The following is a 20360-nucleotide window of genomic DNA, read 5'->3' as shown; positions in this document are numbered from 1 at the left end:
TTATGTGTGTGGGTGGTGGGTTTTAATGTTGGGGGGTATTGTGCTTTTTTTTACAGTTAAAAGAGCTGATTACTTTGGGGTAATGCCCCGCAAAAGGCCCTTTTAAGGGCTATTTGTAATTTAGTATAGGGTAGGGCTTTTTATTATTTTGGGGGGCTTTTTATTTTATTAGGGGGATTAGATTAGGTGTAATTAGTTTAAAAAAACTTGTAATTATTTTATTATTTTCTGTAATTTAGTGGGGTTTTTTTGTACTTTAGATATTTTTTAAAAAAATTGAATTTAATTGTATTTAGTTTAGGTAATTCATTTAATTATAGTGTACTGTTAGGTGTAATTGTAACATAGGTTAGGATTTATTTTACAGGTAAATTTGAATTTATTTTAGCTAGGTAGCTATTAAATAGTTAATAACTATTTAATAACTATTCTACCTAGTTAAAATAAATACAAAGTTGCCTGTAAAATAAAAATAAACCCTAAGATAGCTACAATGTAACTATTAGTTATATTGTAGCTATCTTAGGGTTTATTTTATTGGTAAGTATTTAGTTTTAAATAGGAATAATTTAGTAAATTGTAATAATTTTATTTAGATATATTAAAATTATATTTAAGTTAGGGGGTGTTAGGGTTAGACTTAGATTTAGGGGTTAATACATTTAATATTGTTGGGGCCAGCAGATTAGGGGTTAATAAATGTATGTAGGTGTCGGCGATGTTAGTAATGGCAGATTAGGGGTTAATGAAATTTAACTAGTGTTTGCGATGCGGGAGGGCAGCGGTTTAGGGGTTAATATATTTTTATAGTGGCGGCGATGTCCAGTTCGGCAGATTAGGGGTTAAAAAATATTTTTTAGTGTTTGCGATGTGGGGGGGGGGGGGGCTCGGTTTAGGGTTTAATAGGTAGTTTATGGGTGTTAGTGTACTTTTTAGCACTTTAGTTAAGAGTTTTATACTACGGCGTAAGCCCATAATACTCTTAACTACTGACTTTTAAATGCGGTATCAGTCTTGACAGGAGAGGCTGTACCGCTCACTTTTTGGAAGACTCATAATACCGGCGTTAGGCAAATCCCATTGAAAATATAGGATACGCAATTGACGTAAGTGGATTTGCGGTATTTTCGAGTCTGGCCAAAAAAGTGAGTGGTGAGCCTGTCATTTCAAGACTCGTAATACCAGTGGGCGTTAAAAAGCAGCGTTGGGACCTCTCAACACTGCTTTTTAAGGCTAACGCAAGACTCGTAATCTAGCCGATTGTTTGCAAAGCTCTAGCCTGTTATGGAATCAGATGACAGCAATTCAGGCTGGGGTACAATTATGGTCCAGATATTACACATAGCAGTTTATCTCTTGCAGAATCCCATCTTCACATCAGTTGCAAGTACTGCTTCCTTCTCAGAGAAGAGTTCTATGATGTCCAATCAGTCTGTTTCTATTTTACTTCACATAGCCAACATCACAGCTGTCAGATATCTAAACCATCTTGGGAGTGCCAAATCAAAAACTTAACCAAAGACTTTATTCATCACTGTTTGGGCAACGATATATTGATTCAAGTAGAATACATCCTGGGACTTTCCAGTTCTTCTGCTGACTATGGATCTAGTTTCGTTTCAGATTTTAGCAACTCAAAAAATAAAGTTTTCTTCCATTAGAGGCCTGGTTTCTTGAGGGACTTTCATAAAACACTTGAAACCTTTTACAAGATTCCTAAGCTCCGGTAACTAAAAAATATTATGTTTCATCCTGATCAAAATGGTGTGATAAATGGGATCATATTCATCACCTCCCAATCACTTTTTAAACTTTTGAACTAATTTATTGAAAACAGGTTCGCCTTGCAAATCCAATTACATAATATGTTCAGCAATCTCAGATGGTCACAGAGCTATTAAATAATATCCCTATTAGTCATCACTTCCAAAATCACAGACTTCTCAAAGATATTCGATTTAAATAACCCCCTAAACATATATATAATCCTTTTGGTATTAAAGCTAAATGTTAAAACTATAACACATTTTCCCCAAATGGTGTTACTTTCCTCCTTTCTTGAAAAAATAAGACTAAATTCTTTCATTTCTAATCCCTCATCTGCTCAACAAACTATTTTATGTGTAGTAAATTGTCTTAAAGAATATTAATCTAGAACCCTATCTCCCAGAAATTCTTATTTCAATCAGCTTTAAATTTCTTATATTCCTCCTCTTAAACCTGCCTCTTCTACTTCTATAGCTTGATGGGTAAAATGAATCATGTCACAAGTTAGGATAAAGAGTTATTTTCAGTGGTGGGATTCAGAAATGTTAGCAACAGGTTCTCTAACTTCTCTATAATACAAAAAGTTTGGAAATTTGCACTGTGATAGTAAAACCATTACCATTAGTCTCACTGGTTTAATTCTTTAAAAACAGTGGTCTATATCAAATTACGGCCTCCATTACATATAGAGCGTTGCCCGCAAAAGCCGGCGATGCCAGATTTTGCGTGACTTTGGTAATACATATACGGCGTAGCATACAAGTTACGGCCGTATATTTCACCCGTCGCTCGCAATTTTTACTCCCATAGGCTAACATGGGACCCCGTCGTAAATCAGTATCCAATATCCAGCGCAAGGCCTTACATGGCGAAAATGGAGAAATCTTACTCCATTTTCACCTCGCCATAAAAGGCAGCCATAGCAGGCCTTGCGCTGAGTATGGGAGCACCGTAACTCCATAAAATGCCTGCAAAAAATAAACTAACACCTAACGCATGCGCAATGTCTATCTACCTGTCAACCGCAATCCCCCACCGCAATAACTAATAAAGTCTATTAACCCCTAAACCGCCATAGCCCACACCGCAAGTAATAACTAAATTATTAACCCCTAAGCCGCCATAGCCCACACCGCAATTAACCTATTCTAGTATTAACCCATAAACCGCCATAGCCTACATAGGCTATTAAATGTATTAACCCCTAATCTGCCGCCGCCACCGCCAACATCGCCGCCACTATAATAAAGTTATTAACCCCTAAACCTAAGTCTAACCCTAACCCTAACTCTCCCTAACTTAAATATTATTTAAATAAATCTAAATAATATTACTATTATTAACTCAATTATTCCTATTTAAAACTAAATACTTACCTATAAAATTAACCCTAAGATAGCTACAATATAATTAATAATTACATTGTAGCTATTTTAGGATTTATTTTTATTTTACAGGCAACTTTGTATTTATTTTAACTAGGTACAATAGCTATTAAATAGTTAATAACTATTTAATAGCTACCTAGTTAAAATAATTACAAATTTTCCTGTAAAATAAATCCTAACCTAAGTTACAATTACACCTAACACTACACTATCATTAAATTAATTAAATTAATGAACTACAATTAGCTAAAATTAAATACAATTAAATAAAATAAACTATAGTACAAAAAAACCCACTAAATTACAGAAAATAAAAAAATTACAAGAAGTTTAAACTAATTACACAATTATTCTAAGCCCCCTAATAAAATAAAAAAGCCCCCCCCCCAAAAAAAAAATTCCCTACCCTATACTAAATTACAAATAGCCCTTTAAAGGGCTTTTTGCAGGGCATTGCCCCAAAGTAATCAGCTCTTTTACCTGTAAAAAAAGAAATACAACCCCCCCAACATTAAAACCCACCACCCACACCCAACCTTACTCTAAAACCCGCCCAATACCCCCTTAAAAAACCTAACACTACCCCATTAAAGATCACCCTACCTTGAGCCGTCTTCACCCAGCTGGGCAGAAGTCTTCATCCGATCCAGGCACAAGTGGTCCTCCAGCTGGGCAGAAGTCTTCATCCAATCCAGGCCGAAGAGGTCCTCCATCCGTGCAGAAGTCTTCATCCAAGCGGCATCTTCTATCGTCTTCCATCCGAAGCGGAGCGGGTCCATCTTGAAGACATCCGATGTGGAGCATCCTTCCTGGCCGACGGACTAACGACGAATGAAGGTTCCTTTAAATGATGTCATCCAAGATGTTGTCCCTTGAATTCCAATTATCTGATAGGATTCTATCAGCCAATCGGGGTTAAGGTAGGAAAAATCCTATTGGCTGATGCAATCAGCCAATCTTATTGAAGTTCAATCCGATTGGCTGATCCAATCAGCCAATAGGATTGAGCTTGCATTCTATTGGCTGATTGGAACAGCCAATAGAATGCGAGGTCAATCGGATTGGCTGATTGCATCAGCTAATAGGATTTTTCCTACCTTAATTCCGATTGGCTGATAGAATCCTATCAGCCAATCGGAATTCAAGGGACGCCATCTTAGATGATGTCATTTAAAGGAACCTTCATTTGTCATAAGTCCGTCTGCCAGGAAGGATGCTCCATGTCGGATATCTTCAAGATGGACCCGCTCCGCTCCGGTTGGAAGAAGATAGAAGATGCCGCTTGGATGAAGACTTCTGCACGGATGGAGGACCTCTTCTGCCCAGATCGGATGAAGACTTCTGCCCGGCTGGAGGACCACTTGTGCCTGGATCGGATGAAGACTTCTGCCCAGCTGGGTGAAGACGGCTCAAGGTAGGGTGATCTTCAATGGGGTAGTGTTAGGTTTTTTTAAGGGGGGATTGAGTGGGTTTTAGAGTAAGGTTGGGTGTGGGTGGTGGGTTTTAATGTTGGGGGGGTTGTATTTCTTTTTTACAGGTAAAAGAGCTGATTACTTTGGGGCAATGCCCCGCAAAAAACCCTTTTAAGGGCAATTTGTAATTTAGTAAAGGGTAGGGAATTTTTTTATTTTGGGGGAGCTTTTTTATGTTGTTAGGGGGCTTAGATTAGGTGTAATTAGTTTAAACTTCTTGTAATTTTTTTTATTTTCTGTAATTTAGTGGGGGGGGTTTGTACTATAGTTTATTTTATTTAATTGTATTTAATTTTAGCTAATTGTAGTTAATTAATTTACTTAATTTAATGATAGCGTAGTGTTAGGTGTAATTGTAACTTAGGTTAGGATTTATTTTACAGGTAAATTTGTAATTATTTTAACTAGGTAGCTATTAAATAGTTATTAACTATTTAATAGCTATTGTACCTAGTTAAAATAAATACAAAGTTGCCTGTAAAATAAAAATAAATCCTAAAATAGCTACAATGTAACTATTAGTTATATTGTAGCTATCTAACGGCTAGATTTAGAGTTTTGTCGGTAACGACCCGCGTATCTAACGCTGGCTTTTTTCTGGCCGCACCTTTAAAATAACTCTGGTATTGAGAGTCCACAGAATGGCTGCGTTAGGCTCCAAAAAAGGAGTGTAGAGCATATTTAACGCAACTTCAACTCTCGATACCAGAGTTGCTTACGGACGCGGCCAGCCTCAAAAACGTGCTCGTGCACGATTCCCCCATAGGAAACAATGGGGCTGTTTGAGCTGAAAAGAAACCTAACACCTGCAAAAAAGCCGCGTTCAGCTCCTAACGCAGCCCCATTGTTTCCTATGGGGAAACACTTCCTACGTCTGCACCTAACACTCTAACATGTACCCCGAGTCTAAACACCCCTAACCTTACACTTATTAACCCCTAATCTGCCGCCCCCGCTATCGCTGACCCCTGCATATTATTATTAACCCTTAATCTGCCGCTCCGTAAACCGCCGCTACTTACATTATCCCTATGTACCCCTAATCTGCTGTCCCTAACACCGCCGACCCCCTATATTATATTTATTAACCCCTAATCTGCCCCCCACAACGTCGCCTCCACCTGCCTACACTTATTAACCCCTAATCTGCCGACCGGACCGCACCGCTATTATAATAAAGTTATTAACCCCTAATCCGCCTCTCTAACCCTATAATAAATAGTATTAACCCCTAATCTGCCGTCCCTAACATCGCCGACACCTAACTTCAAACATTAACCCCTAATCTGCCGACTGGAGCTCACCGCTATTCTAATAAATGTATTAACCCCTAAAGCTAAGTCTAACCCTAACACTAACACCCCCCTAAATTAAATATAATTTAAATCTAACGAAATTAATTAACTCTTATTAAATAAATTATTCCTATTTAAAGCTAAATACTTACCTGTAAAATAAATCCTAATATAGCTACAATATAAATTATATTTATATTATAGCTATTTTAGGATTTATATTTATTTTACAGGTAACTTTGTATTTATTTTAACCAGGTACAATAGCTATTAAATAGTTAAGAACTATTTAATAGCTAAAATAGTTAAAATAATTACAAATTACCTGTAAAATAAATCCTAACCTAAGTTACAATTAAACCTAACACTAGACTATCATTAAATTAATTAAATAAAATAACCTACAATTACCTGCAATTAAACCTAACACTACACTATCAATAAATTATTTAAATACAATATCTACAAATAAATACAATGAAATAAACTAAACTAACTAAAGTACAAAAAATAAAAAATAACTAAGTTACAAAAAATAAAAAAATATTTACAAACATTAGAAAAATATTACAACAATTTTAAACTAATTACACCTACTCTAAGCCCCCTAATAAAATAACAAAGCCCCCCAAAATAAAAAATGCCCTACCCTATTCTAAATTACAAAAGTTCAAAGCTCTTTTACCTTACCAGCCCTGAACAGGGCCCTTTGCGGGGCATGCCCCAAAGAATTCAGCTCTTTTGCCTGTAAAAAAACAAACATACAATACCCCCCCCCCCAACATTACAACCCACCACCCACATACCCCTAATCTAACCCAAACCCCCCTTAAGTAAACCTAACACTAAGCCCCTGAAGATCTTCCTACCTTATCTTCACCCTGCCAGGTTCACCGATCCGTCCTCGGAAGTCTTGATCCAAGCCTCGGAAGTGTTGATCCAAGCCCAAGCGGGGGGCTGAAGAGCGACGTCCATCCTCGGGCTGAAGTCTGGATCCAAGCGGCGACTGAAGAAATCCATCCTCGGGCTGAAGTCGGAAGTCCATCATCTGGATGAAGTCTTCTATCAAGCCGCATCTTCAATCTTCTTTCTTCTGGAGCTGAGCGGAACCATCTTCTTCCAAGCCGACGCGGAACATCCTCTTCAACCGACGACTAGACGACGAATGAAGGTTCCTTTAAATGACGTCATCCAAGATGGCGTCCCTCGAATTCCGATTGGCTGATAGGATTCTATCAGCCAATCAGAATTAAGGTAGGAATATTCTGATTGGCTGATGGAATCAGCCAATCAGAATCAAGTTCAATCCGATTGGCTGATTGGATCAGCCAATCGGATTGAACTTGATTCTGATTGGCTGATTCCATCAGCCAATCAGAATATTCCTACCTTAATTCTGATTGGCTGATAGAATCCTATCAGCCAATCGGAATTCGAGGGACGCCATCTTGGATGATGTCATTTAAAGGAACCGTCATTCGGCGAGTAGGCATCGGGAGAAGAGGATGTTCCGCATCGGATGGAAGATGATGGCTCCCGAAGAAAGAAGATTGAAGATGCCGTTGATAGAAGACATCAGCCGGATCATGGACCTCTTCAGCTCCCCGCTTGGGCTTGGATCAGGACATCGGAGGAGCTCTTCTGGATCGATCGGTGAACCTGGTATGGTGAAGATAAGGTAGGAAGATCTTCAGGGGCTTAGTGTTAGGTTTATTTAAGGGGGGTTTGGGTTAGATTAGGGGTATGTGGGTGGTGGGTTGTAATGTTGGGGGGGGGGTATTGTATGTTTCTTTTTACAGGCAAAAGAGCTGAATTTCTTGGGGCATGCCCCACATAGGGCCCTGTTCAGGGCTGGTAAGGTAAAAGAGCTTTGAACTTTAGTAATTTAGAATAGGGTAGGGCATTTTTTTATTTTGGGGGGATTTGTTATTTTATTAGGGGGCTTATAGTAGGTGTAATTAGTTTAAAATTGTTGTAATATTTTTCTAATGTTTGTAAATATTTTTTTATTTTTTGTAACTTAGTTCTTTTTTATTTTTTGTACTTTAGTTAGTTTATTTCATTGTATTTATTTGTAGGAATTGTATTTAATTTTTTTATTGATAGTGTAGTGTTAGGTTTAATTGTAGATAATTATAGGTATTTTATTTAATTTATTTATTGATAGTGTAGTGTTAGGTTTAATTGTAACTTAGGTTAGGATTTATTTTACAGGTAAATTTGTAATTATTTTAACTATTTTAGCTATTAAATAGTTCTTAACTATTTAATAGCTATTGTACCTGGTTAAAATAAATACAAAGTTACCTGTAAAATAAATATTAATCCTAAAATAGCTATAATATAATTAGAATTTATATTGTAGCTATATTAGGATTTATTTTACAGGTAAGTATTTAGCTTTAAATAGGAATAATTTATTTAAGAAGAGTTAATTAATTTCGTTAGATGTAAATTATATTTAACTTAGGGGGGTGTTAGTGTTAGGGTTAGACTTAGCTTTAGGGGTTAATACATTTATTAGAATAGCGGTGAGCTCCAGTCGGCAGATTAGGGGTTAATAATTGAAGTTAGGTGTCGGCGATGTTAGGGAGTGCAGATTAGGGGTTAATACTATTTATTATAGGGTTATTGAGGCGGGAGTGAGGCGGATTAGGGGTTAATAACTTTATTATAGTAGCGGTGCGGTCCGCTCGGCAGATTAGGGCTTAATAAGTGTAGGCAGGTGGAGGCGATGTTGAGGGGGCAGATTAGGGGTTAATAAATATAATATAGGGGTCGGCGGTGTTAGGGGCAGCAGATTAGGGGTACATAAGTATAACATAGGTGGCGGTCGACAGATTAGGGGTTAATTATTGTAGGTAGCTGGCGGCGACGTTGTGGGGGGCAGGTTAGGGGTTAATAAATATAATATAGGGGTCGGCGGTGTTAGGGGCAGCTGATTAGGGGTACATAAGTATAACTTAGGTGGCGGTCGGCAGATTAGGGGTTAAAAAAATTTAATCGAGTGGCGGCGATGTGGGGGGACCTCGGTTTAGCGGTACATAGGTAGTTTATGGGTGTTAGTGTACTTTAGAGTACAGTAGTTAAGAGCTTTATGAACCGGCGTTAGCCCAGAAAGCTCTTAACTACTGACTTTTTTCTGCGGCTGGAGTTTTGTCGTTAGAATTCTAACGCTCACTTCAGACACGACTCTAAATACCGGAGTTAGAAAGATCCCATTGAAAAGATAGGATACGCAATTGACGTAAGGGGATCTGCGGTATGGAAAAGTTGCGGCTGAAAAGTGAGCGTTAGACCCTTTTGTTGAATGACTCCAAATACCGGCGGTAGCCTAAAACCAGCGTTAGGAGCCTCTAACGCTAGTTTTAACTGCTACCGCCAAACTCCAAATCTAGGCCTTAGGGTTTATTTTATAGGTAAGTATTGAGTTTTAAATAGAAATAATTTAGTTAAATTGTAGTAATTTTTATTTTGATTTATTTAAATAATATTTAAGTTAGGGCTGTGTTAGGATTAGGGTTAGACTTAGGTTTAGGGGTTAATAACTTTATTATAGTGCTGGCGACGTTGGCGGCGGCAGATTAGGGGTTAATACATTTAATAGCCTATGTGGGCTATGGTGGTTTTAGGGGTTAATACTAGAATAGGTTAATTGCGGTGTGGGCTATGGCAGTTTAGGGGTTAATACTTAAATAGGTTAATTGCGTTGTGGGATATGGCGGTTTAGTGGTTAATAATCAGGCCTATTGCGTTGTGGGGGGTTGTCGGTCTAGGGGTTAATTCATTTATTATTAGTAGTGAGAGGGGGGATTACGGATATAGGGGTTTTACGTGTCGGGCTATTTTTGGGAGGCAGGTTAGACTGTTACGGGAGATTTGATATTTCCTTTACTTTTCTTAGGCGCCGGCAGTTTCTAAAGTGCCATAAGTCACTAGCGACTCCAGAAATTTGTAGTTACACTCATTTCTGGACATCGCTAGATGATCAGACTTACAGCACTTTAGGAACTGCCGGCGGGGTATATGTAATACCCCGATGTGCGAGGTGAAATTACGGGTAGCGCATGTTCCCACGCTTGTGCCGAAACCTGTGCCGTATATCGGATCGTGCCCTACATGCCTTGATTGAACACCTATCAATGTGTAAGGGTTTAAAAAAAAACTGCAAAAAAAATGTTTTATTTCTTTTTTTTGTTTGTTTTTTTGCATTTATTGTTTCTCATAGAAATTATATAACCCATTTTGTAAATAATACTACTAAGCCCTTAAGATCTTATATTTCAGTGTAGGGAATAGTGAGTGTACCACTCTCATGTTCAGCTAGTACTAATATAGCAATTTCATAGTACTCACACTCATTCATCTCACTAGTGTTTTCCATAACAAACTTCCTTTCTTGCACTGAAACTTTGCAAATTGTTTTAGCTATTAAACCACCCAGTAATACCCAGCTCTTTGCAGTTTTTGTGTGGTGCCGTTTGGGAACCAACTTGTGTTCTAACTAATTTACACTGGCTTTGGCCCTGGACTTGAAGTAGCAGTGTTTGCAGCTTATTTGCTGTGCAGATGGCAGCACCCAGGTTGTTGCAAACCTCAGAAACAACTGGTCAGAACTGACTGAATCCCAAAACTGGCTCCCTTTCTGCTCTTTCAGTCAGATGAGCTTCTGCTTTAAAATTCATTTGAAGTCATTTTGAATGCAGTTGACTGGTCCTCTGAATCACATTTAACCCCTTAATGACCACAGCACTTTTCCATTTTCTGTCCGTTTGGGACCAAGGCTATTTTTACATTTCTGCGGTGTTTGTGTTTAGCTGTAATTTCCCTCTTACTCATTTAATGTACCCACACATATTATATACCGTTTTACTCGCCATTAAATGGACTTTCAAAATATACCATTATTTTCATCATATCTTATAATTTACTATAAAAAAATTATAAAATATGAGGAAAAAATGGAAAAAAACACACTTTTTCTAACTTTGACCCCCAAAATCTGTTATACATCTACAACCACCAAAAAAAAACATATGCTAAATAGTTTCTAAATTTTGTCCTGAGTTTAGAAATACCCAATGTTTACATGTTCTTTGCTTTTTTGCAAGTTATAGGGCTATAAATACAAGTAGCACTTTGCTATTTCCAAACCACTTTTTTTCAAAATTAGCGATAGTTACATTGGGACACTGATATCATTCAGGAATCCCTGAATATCCATTGACATGTATATATTTTTTTTTAGAAGACATCCCAAAGTATTGATCTAGGCCCATTTTGGTATATTTCATGCCACCATTTCACCGCCAAATGCGATCAAATAAAAAAAATTGTTCACTTTTTCACAATTTTTTTCACAAACTTTAGGTTTCTCACTGAAATTATTTACAAAAAACTTATGCAATTATAGCATACATAGTTGTAAATGCTTCTCTGGGATCCCCTTTGTTCATAAATAGCAGACATATATGGCTTTGGTTTTGCTTTTTACTAATTTGAAGGCTGCTAAATGCGACTGCGCACCACACGTGTATTATGCACAGCAGTGAAGGGGTTAATTAGGGAGCATGTAGGGAGCTTCTAGGGTTAATTTTAGCTTCAGTGTAGTGTAGTAGACAACCCCAAGTATTGATCTAGGCTCATTTTGGTATATTTCATGCCACCATTTCACCGCCAAATGCAATCAAATTAAAAAAAACGCTAAATTTTTCACAATTTTAGGTTTCTCACTGAAATTATTTACAAACAGCATGTGCAATTATGTCACAAATGGTTGTAAATGCTTCTCTGGGATCCCCTTTGTTCAGAAATAGCAGACATATATGACTTTGGCGTTGCTTTTTGGTAATTAAAAGGCCGCTAAGTGCTGCTGCGCATCACACGTGTATTATGGCTAGCAGTGAAGGGGTTAATTAGGTAGTTTGTAGGGAGCTTGCAGGGTTAATTTTAGCTTTAGTGTAGAGATCAACCTCCCACCTGACACATTAGACCCCCTGATCCCTCCCAAACAGCTCCCTTCCCTCCCCCACCCCACAACTGTCCCCGCCATCTTAAGTACTGGCAGAAAGTCTGCCAGTACTAAAATAAAAGTTTTTTTAAAAAAATAAAATAAAATACATCTTTAGCATATTTACATATGCTACTTTGTAGGATCCCCCCTTAGCCCCCAACCTCCCTGACCCCCCCCCCCAAAAAAAAACAGCTCTCTAACCTCCCCCTCTGCCTTATTGGGGGCCATCTTGGGTACTGGCAGCTGTCTGCCAGTACCCAGTTTGCAAAAAAAATGTTTTTGTTTTATTTTTTTGCCTGTTTTTCTGTAGTGTAGCTTCCCCCCCACACAGACCAATCCCCCACCCCCTGACTAATGTATTTTTGCATAAATAAAACTATTTTTTACAACTTTTCATACATAATTTTTCTGTAGTGTAGCGGTTCCCACCCGCTCCCTCCCCGTGCACACGCCCGCCCCTGCCCTCCCGTGCACGTGCGCATGCCCGTGCGTGCCTCTGATCACCCCCGCCCACGATCCCGCCCCCCTACACATCATCAGGGCCATCGATGGCCGCCACCCGCCTCCCGAACCGGCTCCCACCCACCAACGGATTTAGCCGGTGATGTCCGGTGCAGAAAGGGCCACAGAGTGGCTCTCTCTGCACCGGATTGCTAAAAAAGGTTATTGCAGGATGCCTCAATATCGAGGCATCACTGCAATAACCCGAAAGCAACTGGAAGCGAGCAGGATCGCTTCCAGCTGCTTTCCAGACCAAGGACGTACGCCACACGTCCTCGGTCATTAAGTGTATTTTTTTTGAGGACGTGTGGTGTACGTCCTTGGTCGTTAAGGGGTTAAACAACTATATTTTAGACCAAATAATGAGGCTGCTTGTTCTAATGTAAATTGATTTATTTTGCTTTAAACTAGCATGTTATGAGTCTTTGGTCTTGTAATAAAATTAGTTTTAGATGAAATTTTAAAATGAAATGAATACTGAATATTCGTCAACATTTACATTTGTTTTGTTAAAACGAATGTAAATGTTCCTTTAGTACAGGCAAAATGTTCACCTGTAGCCTTATACTTAGCTATAGTGTGCTGGAGAGCCGTGCTAATCACAGAACCCAGGGTCATGCTAATAGGACGCTTAGTGCAACAGATCCCAGAATCTACACTAAAGGACCTTGTTCTTTAGTGTAGGCTCTGGGATCCACAGCCCTAAGCTTCCTATTAGCATGACCCTGGGCACTGTGACTAAGGCTCAGGATTAGCAAAGGTCTCCAGCATGCTATAGGTAAGGATTTTACCTTCTCCTTTAGTGCAGGCTCTGGGATCCGCTGCACTAAGCAACCTATTAGCGAGGCCCTAGTTTCTGTGAAGAAGGCTCAGGATTACCACAGTTCTCCAGCATGCTATAGGTAAGTATTTTATTTTAAAACAAGAATTTAAATTAAACAAATTTCGTTAGTATATATTCTTTTTCTTTACATTGTTAGTGCATTCATAATGAAATATAATGAAATGACTGCACAAGCCTACTGAGCACTAGTGATGTCCCGAACTGTTCGCCCGCGAACGGTTCACAGCGAACATAGGTTGTTCGCGTTCGCGTTTGTGGGCGAACACATGGCGATGTTCGATCCGCCCCTATGTGTCATCATTGTGGAAACTTTGACCCTTTATGTCACAGCCGCCTGACACATTAGAGCCAATCAACATCAGACACTCCCTCACAGACCCTCCCAGCTACTCGGAATCCGCCATTTTAGACTCATAACGACCTTGCTTTTTTAATGAGAGGACGTGTTGTGTTTTTGCTCCTGACATTAATAGGAAAAACATAGCTAGTCTAGTGTATTTACAGTCCAGAAGGACTCCACTCATCTCTGCTGCAAGCACAGCACCCCAAAAAGCCCTTTTTAGGGCTATATTTCGTGCCATTTTTTTTTTTCTTTTTTTATTATTAGCATTTGCCTGGCTTTCAGCTGTGTGTTTAAGGCTCACAGCATATGCTGTGATTACTGCCACCACTGATATCTCCCTAACAACATTAGTTTAAATTTAAGTAACCCAAAAATATAATTATTTTTCTAGTGTAATTTTTTTTCATTTTCTATCAGGCCAGTGTCACACAGCATATACTCTGGTTCATTGCTCTGTGCCAGCCAGCAGCCAGCAGTGTTAATATCCGTTTATAACATTATTTTTAATTTAAAAAAAAAACACAAAAAAATATTTTTCTAGTGTAATCTAATTACATTTACTATCATGCCTGTGTCTGTCAGGCTCACTCAGCATTAATATACCTCTTTTTTTTCAGTCTTTTGGTTAATTGGTCTGTGCCAGGCAGCCACCCAGCACTCATATCTATTTTTCTTTCACCTTAATTTTAATATAAATAAAAAAAAGTTTAAATTTGTTTGCTAGTGTAATCTAATATAATTTTCTATCCGGCCTGTGTGTTTTGCTGACATAGAGAGCCTACTGTGTTTACTTGCTGCCCTCCCTAGTCTATGAGCCTCGACTCATATGTGTTTAACCTTTTTTTAATTTCCCCCCCAAAAAAAAAATTTCAATAATTTTTCTAGTGTAATCTAATAGTATTTTCTATCAGGCGTGTGTGTATCCGACATACAGAGCCTACTGTTTTTAATAGCTGCCCTTCCAAGGCTATCAGCCACGACTCATATGTATGTGCTTAACCTTTTTCTTAAAATTTCCAAAAAAAAGTCTTTAAATCATTATGCTAGTGTAATCTAATTGTATTTTCTATCAGGCCTGTGTCTAACTGTCTATCTGACTTACACAGCATACTGTTGTTATAATTGCTGCCCTACGTAGCAGCCAGCCAGTGCGACCACTCATAGAGTCATATGTGCATTGCACTTCTTAACATAATTTTAATATTAAAATCTAAAATTTTAAAATATTTTGCTAGTGTAATGTAACTTAATTTTCTATCAGTCTTGTGTTTTTGTCACTTACACAGCATACTGTGTTAAATTGCTGCCCTACCTACCATCCACGACTCATATCTGCCAGCCTGTCTGCCAGGCCCAAGTAGCCAATTAGTGGCACCAATCACAATTCTTGTAACAGTAATAAAAAAAAAAAAAAACATAATTTTTTGGACTGCAAATATTCAGTCTCCTAGGGCCATTGAATTTCATTTACCTCCTGCCTGCCACTGCCAGCCTTTTGTGCCAGGCCGTCTAGCCAACTATTTACACCAATCATAATTGTTGTCACAGTCAGACAGTATAGTTATTAATTTAAATAAAACATTTTTTTAGTGTTGATCTTAATCCTCAGTTTGCTCGTGCCTTGAATTGCACTTTTCTACAGCCTTCCAAGCCTGTGTGCCAGGCCTACTTAAAAAATATTTACACCAATCATATTTGTTGTGACAGTATTCTAATAATTAAAAATTAAAATTTTTGGTAATAGTTGCTGTGATTTGAATTGTCAGTTTGCTGGTGCCATTGAATAGCACTTTCCTCCTGCCTTGCAGCCTGCTGTGAGCCAGGCCCACATAGCCAATTGTTGTCAGCAATCATATTTCTGTTAACAGTATTGCAAAAATTGTCAATCATCACTGTTTAGACTGTCAGTAATCAGTCTCCTAGTGTCCTTGAATTGCATCTCCTGCCTGCCATCCTTTTGTGCCAGGCCGTCTTGCCAACTATTTACACCAATCCTAATTTTTTGTCACAGTATAGTTACTAATTAAAATTAAAAAAATCTTTATTGTTGATGATCTTAACCCTCAGTTTGCTCGTGCCTTTGAATTGCACTTTTCTACAGCCTTCCAAGCCTGTGTGCCAGGCCTACTTAAAAAATATTTACACCAATCATATTTGTTGTGACAGTATTCTAATAATTAAAAATTAAAATTTTTGGTAATAGTTGCTGTGATTTGAATCGTCAGTTTGCTGGTGCCATTGAATAGCACTTTCCTCCTGCCTTGCAGCCTGCTGTGAGCCAGGCCCACCTAGCCAATTGTTGTCAGCAATCATATTTCTGTTAACAGTATTGCAAAAATTGTCAATCATCACTGTTTAGACTGTCAGTAATCAGTCTCCTAGTTTCCTTGAATTGCATCTCCCTCCTGCCTGCCATCCTTTTGTGCCAGGCCGTCTTGCCAACTATTTACACCAATCCAAATTTTTTGTCACAGTATAGTTACTAATTAAAATTAATAAAATCTTTATTGTTGATGATCTTAACCCTCAGTTTGCTCGTGCCTTTGAATTTCACTTTTCTACAGCCTTCCAAGCCTGTGTGCCAGGCCTACTTAAAAATATTTACACCAATCATATTTTTTGTGACAGTATTCTAATAATTAAAAATTAAAATTTTTGGTAATAGTTGCTGTGATTTGAATCGTCAGTTTGCTGGTGCCATTGAATAGCACTTTCCTCCTGCCTTGCAGCCTGCTGTGAGCCAGGCCCACCTAGCCAATTGTTGTCAGCAATCATATTTCTGTTAACAGTATTGCAAAAATTGTCAATCATCACTGTTTAGACTGTCAGTAATCAGTCTCCTAGTGTCCTTGAATTGCATCTCCCTCCTGCCTGCCATCCTTTTGTGCCAGGCCGTCTTGCCAACTATTTACACCAATCCAAATTTTTTGTCACAGTATAGTTACTAATTACAATTAAAAAAATCTTTATTGTTGATGATCTTAACCCTCAGTTTGCTCATGCCTTTGAATTGCACTTTTCTACAGCCTTCCAAGCCTGTGTGCCAGGCCTACTTAAAAAATATTTACACCAATCATATTTGTTGTGACAGTATTCTAATAATTAAAAATTAAAATTTTTGGTAATAGTTGCTGTGATTTGAATCGTCAGTTTGCTGGTGCCATTGAATAGCAATTTCCTCCTGCCTTGCAGCCTGCTGTGAGTCAGGCCCACCTAGCCAATTGTTGTCAGCAATCATATTTCTGTTAACAGTATTGCAAAAATTGTCAATCATCACTGTTTAGACTGTCAGTAATCAGTCTCCTAGTGTCCTTGAATTGCATCTCCCTCCTGCCTGCCATCCTTTTGTGCCAGGCCGTCTTGCCAACTATTTACACCAATCCTATTTTTTTTCAAAAAGATGACATATCTCCTCTTTCATGCTGTTGTTTCGGTTGAGGCTCCGGGACCCTCGTATTAAAAAGGCCTGAGCATAAATAAGTGTCACGGCTGTCTAATGAATGTTTTTTTCTAATTTCACGGTTGCAAATAATGATCTGTGGGTTTCTAAAATCAATGCCTTTACTGTAATCTTTTATTCAAAAGGATGACATATCTCCTCTTTCATGCTGTTGTTTCGGTTGAGGCTCCGGGACCCTCGTATTAAAAAGGCCTGAGCATAAATAAGTGTCACGGCTGTGTAATCAATGTTTTTTTCTAATTTCACGGTTGCAAATAATGATCTGTGGGTTTCTAAAATCAATGCCTTTACTGTAATCTTTTATTCAAAAGGATGACATATCTCCTCTTTCATGCTGTTGTTTCGGTTGAGGCTCCGGGACCCTCGTATTAAAAAGGCCTGAGGATAAATAATTATGTAACGGGTATCTAATTAATTTTTTTTTTATTTTACGGGTCATATAAATGATCTCTGGGATTCTAAAATCAATGCCTTTCCTGTAATCTATTATTCAAAAGGATGACAGTACTACCAAAATACAGCCAATGAAGGGCCTTAGGAAGACTGAGCCAAGGTTGGATTGTAGTATTTGGTTAGGCTAATCATGATGGCCATGTAGACCACCACCACCGAGAGTCCTGGAAGTAACAGGGATGATGAGATGAAAGAGCTAAGAATAGTAGAACTTGAAACAACAGAGTTAGCCATGGGTGTTAGTGCAAAACCGCTTGGCTTTTTTTTGGCTTTGGGTGCGGCTATTCATGCAGGCCATATAGAGCTGACAACATTCGGTGTCGTATCAGCTATTAAACTAATAAGAACAGTACTACCAAAATACAGCCAATGAAGGGCCTTAGGAAGACTGAGCCAAGGTTGGATTGTAGTATTTGGTTAGGCTAATCATGATGGCCATGTAGACCACCATGTAGTAATAAGAACAGTACTACCAAAATACAGCCAATGAAGGGCCTTAGGAAGACTGAGCCAAGGTTGGATTGTAGTATTTGGTTAGGCTAATCATGATGGCCATGTAGACCACCACCACCGAGAGTCCTGGAAGTAACAGGGATGATGAGATGAAAGTGCTAAGAATAGTACTACTTGAAACAACAGAGTTAGCCATGGGTGTTAATCCAAGACCGCTTGGATTTATTTTTGTATTGGGTGCAGCTAATCATGCAGGCCATATAGAGCTGACAACATTCGGTGTTGTATCAGCTATAAAAATAATAAGAACTGTACTATCAAAATACAGACAATGAAGGGCCTATGAAGACTGAGCAAAGGTTGGATTGTAGTATTTTGTTCGGCTAATCATGATGACCATGTAGACCGCCCGTAACAGGGATGAAAGTGCTAAGAATAGTACTAATTGAAACAACAGAGCTAGCAATGGGTGTTAGTCTAAGACCACTCAGCTTTTTTTTGGGTTTGGGTGCAGATAATCATGAAGGCCAGATAGACCTGCCACCATTTGGTGTTGTAACAGGTATGAAAATGCAAAGAACAGTACTACTTAACACAACCTACTTACCATGGGTTCCAGAGCATATGTTTGGTTGTTATATTTTCTAAGGGTAATCATGCAGGCCATATAGACCTCCACCGATAGGGTGAGTATGAGTAACAGCTATTAAAATGCGAAGGACATTACTAATTAACACAACATAGTTACCATGGGTCGCAGACCAAGAGCAGATGTCTTATTATTATATTTTGTATGGGTAATCATCCAGGCCGTATAGACCTCACCAAATAGGGGGAGTTACAGAGATTAAAGTGCTAAGAATGGTAGTACTTAAAACACAACCTTGTTAAAATAGGTAGCAGACCACATGTCTTATTATTATAATTTTTCAGGGTAATCTGGCAGGCCATATAGAACTCCCCCGATAGGGGGGGGGGGGAACAGGGATTAAAGTGCTAAGAAAAGTACTAATTGACACAAGCTAGTTGGGTCCAAGAACGCATGTTTGATTATTAGAATTTATTAGGGTAATTATATATCTAACAAATCTATCTATTTCTCTTCTATCGATTCTATCTAACTATCAATCTATGTATATCTATCTATCCTATATATCACTATCAATCTATCTTCTGTCCGGGATGTTTTGAGACAGCCACTTTGGGAATGTTAGTTGATTTAGACCCATTATGGCTTAAAAGCAGACTCTGCATCAACTATGTAATTTTCCATGGGAGTTTTGCCAGGGATCCCCCTCCAGCATGCAACAGTCCAGGTGTTAGTACCCTTGAAACAACTTTTCCATCACTATTGTGGCCAGAAAGAGTCCTTGTAGGTTTTAAAGTTCGCCTGCCTATTGAATTCAATGGCGGTTCGCGCGGTTTGCGCGTTCGCGAACAATACCAGAAGTTCGAGTCCGCGGTTTGCGAACCGAAAATTTTTGGTTCGCGACATCACTACTGAGCACCAAGGAAGAAAGATGAGGATTTGGAACACTCTACATCAGTTATGGACCTTATGGATGTTCTGATTGGCTACTTCATGAACTCTACATTCTCATTGTTTTTCTCTATTTTTTTTGTTTATAGTATTTGTTACTTTTAAAAGCTACGCTGAGTAGTAAAGAAAGCGTTAAGCAAAATATTTGTATTCATCTCTTTATTAAAATCCAGATTATATCATCAGAAAGGTTGGATAAGCATAATCTCAAACTTCCTAGAGTCATTTAACATGCTGAGGGTTCCCATTACACTATGAATACCAAGAGAAATAGAAAGTACAAGAGATAGTATAAATAATATCCAGAGAACAGGAGGCTTCATCTTTTTAAGATCTAGAAAGCGAAAATGTGCACAGATTTAGGAAATTATGCAACAAATAAGTGCCCTTCCACTGACACATTTCAGCACCATGGATAGCACTTGCTTATTGGTGGTTGATATTAATCCACCAATAAGCAAGCATAACCCAGGTTCTCAACCAAAAATGAGCCAACTCCTATGCTTTACATTCCTGCTTTTTAAATATAGATATCAAGAGAATGAAGAAAAATTGTTTGAGATAGTGGGTGATGGTAGTGCGCTTAGTGTAGGGTATTAAACACCTTAACTAAATAGCAGATCCTTCAAGCTACTATAGTGAAAAATTGACAAGTGTGAGAGGGAAAGTAAGGGCGCTAGAAAAGCTAAAAATACCACTGAAAGCTAAGAGATAAATGTATAATGACCAAGGACTTCTAATAGATTAATAATGTATTTAATGTGCCATAAAGGATGACAAAGAAACAAAATTACAAAATTAAAAGGGACGTCTCCCAAAAAATTGCATAAT

The sequence above is a fragment of the Bombina bombina genome, chromosome 5, assembly GCF_027579735.1.
Source record: "Bombina bombina isolate aBomBom1 chromosome 5, aBomBom1.pri, whole genome shotgun sequence".
Lineage (NCBI taxonomy): Eukaryota > Metazoa > Chordata > Amphibia > Anura > Bombinatoridae > Bombina > Bombina bombina.
Note: the sequence above shows the minus strand (reverse complement) of the source record.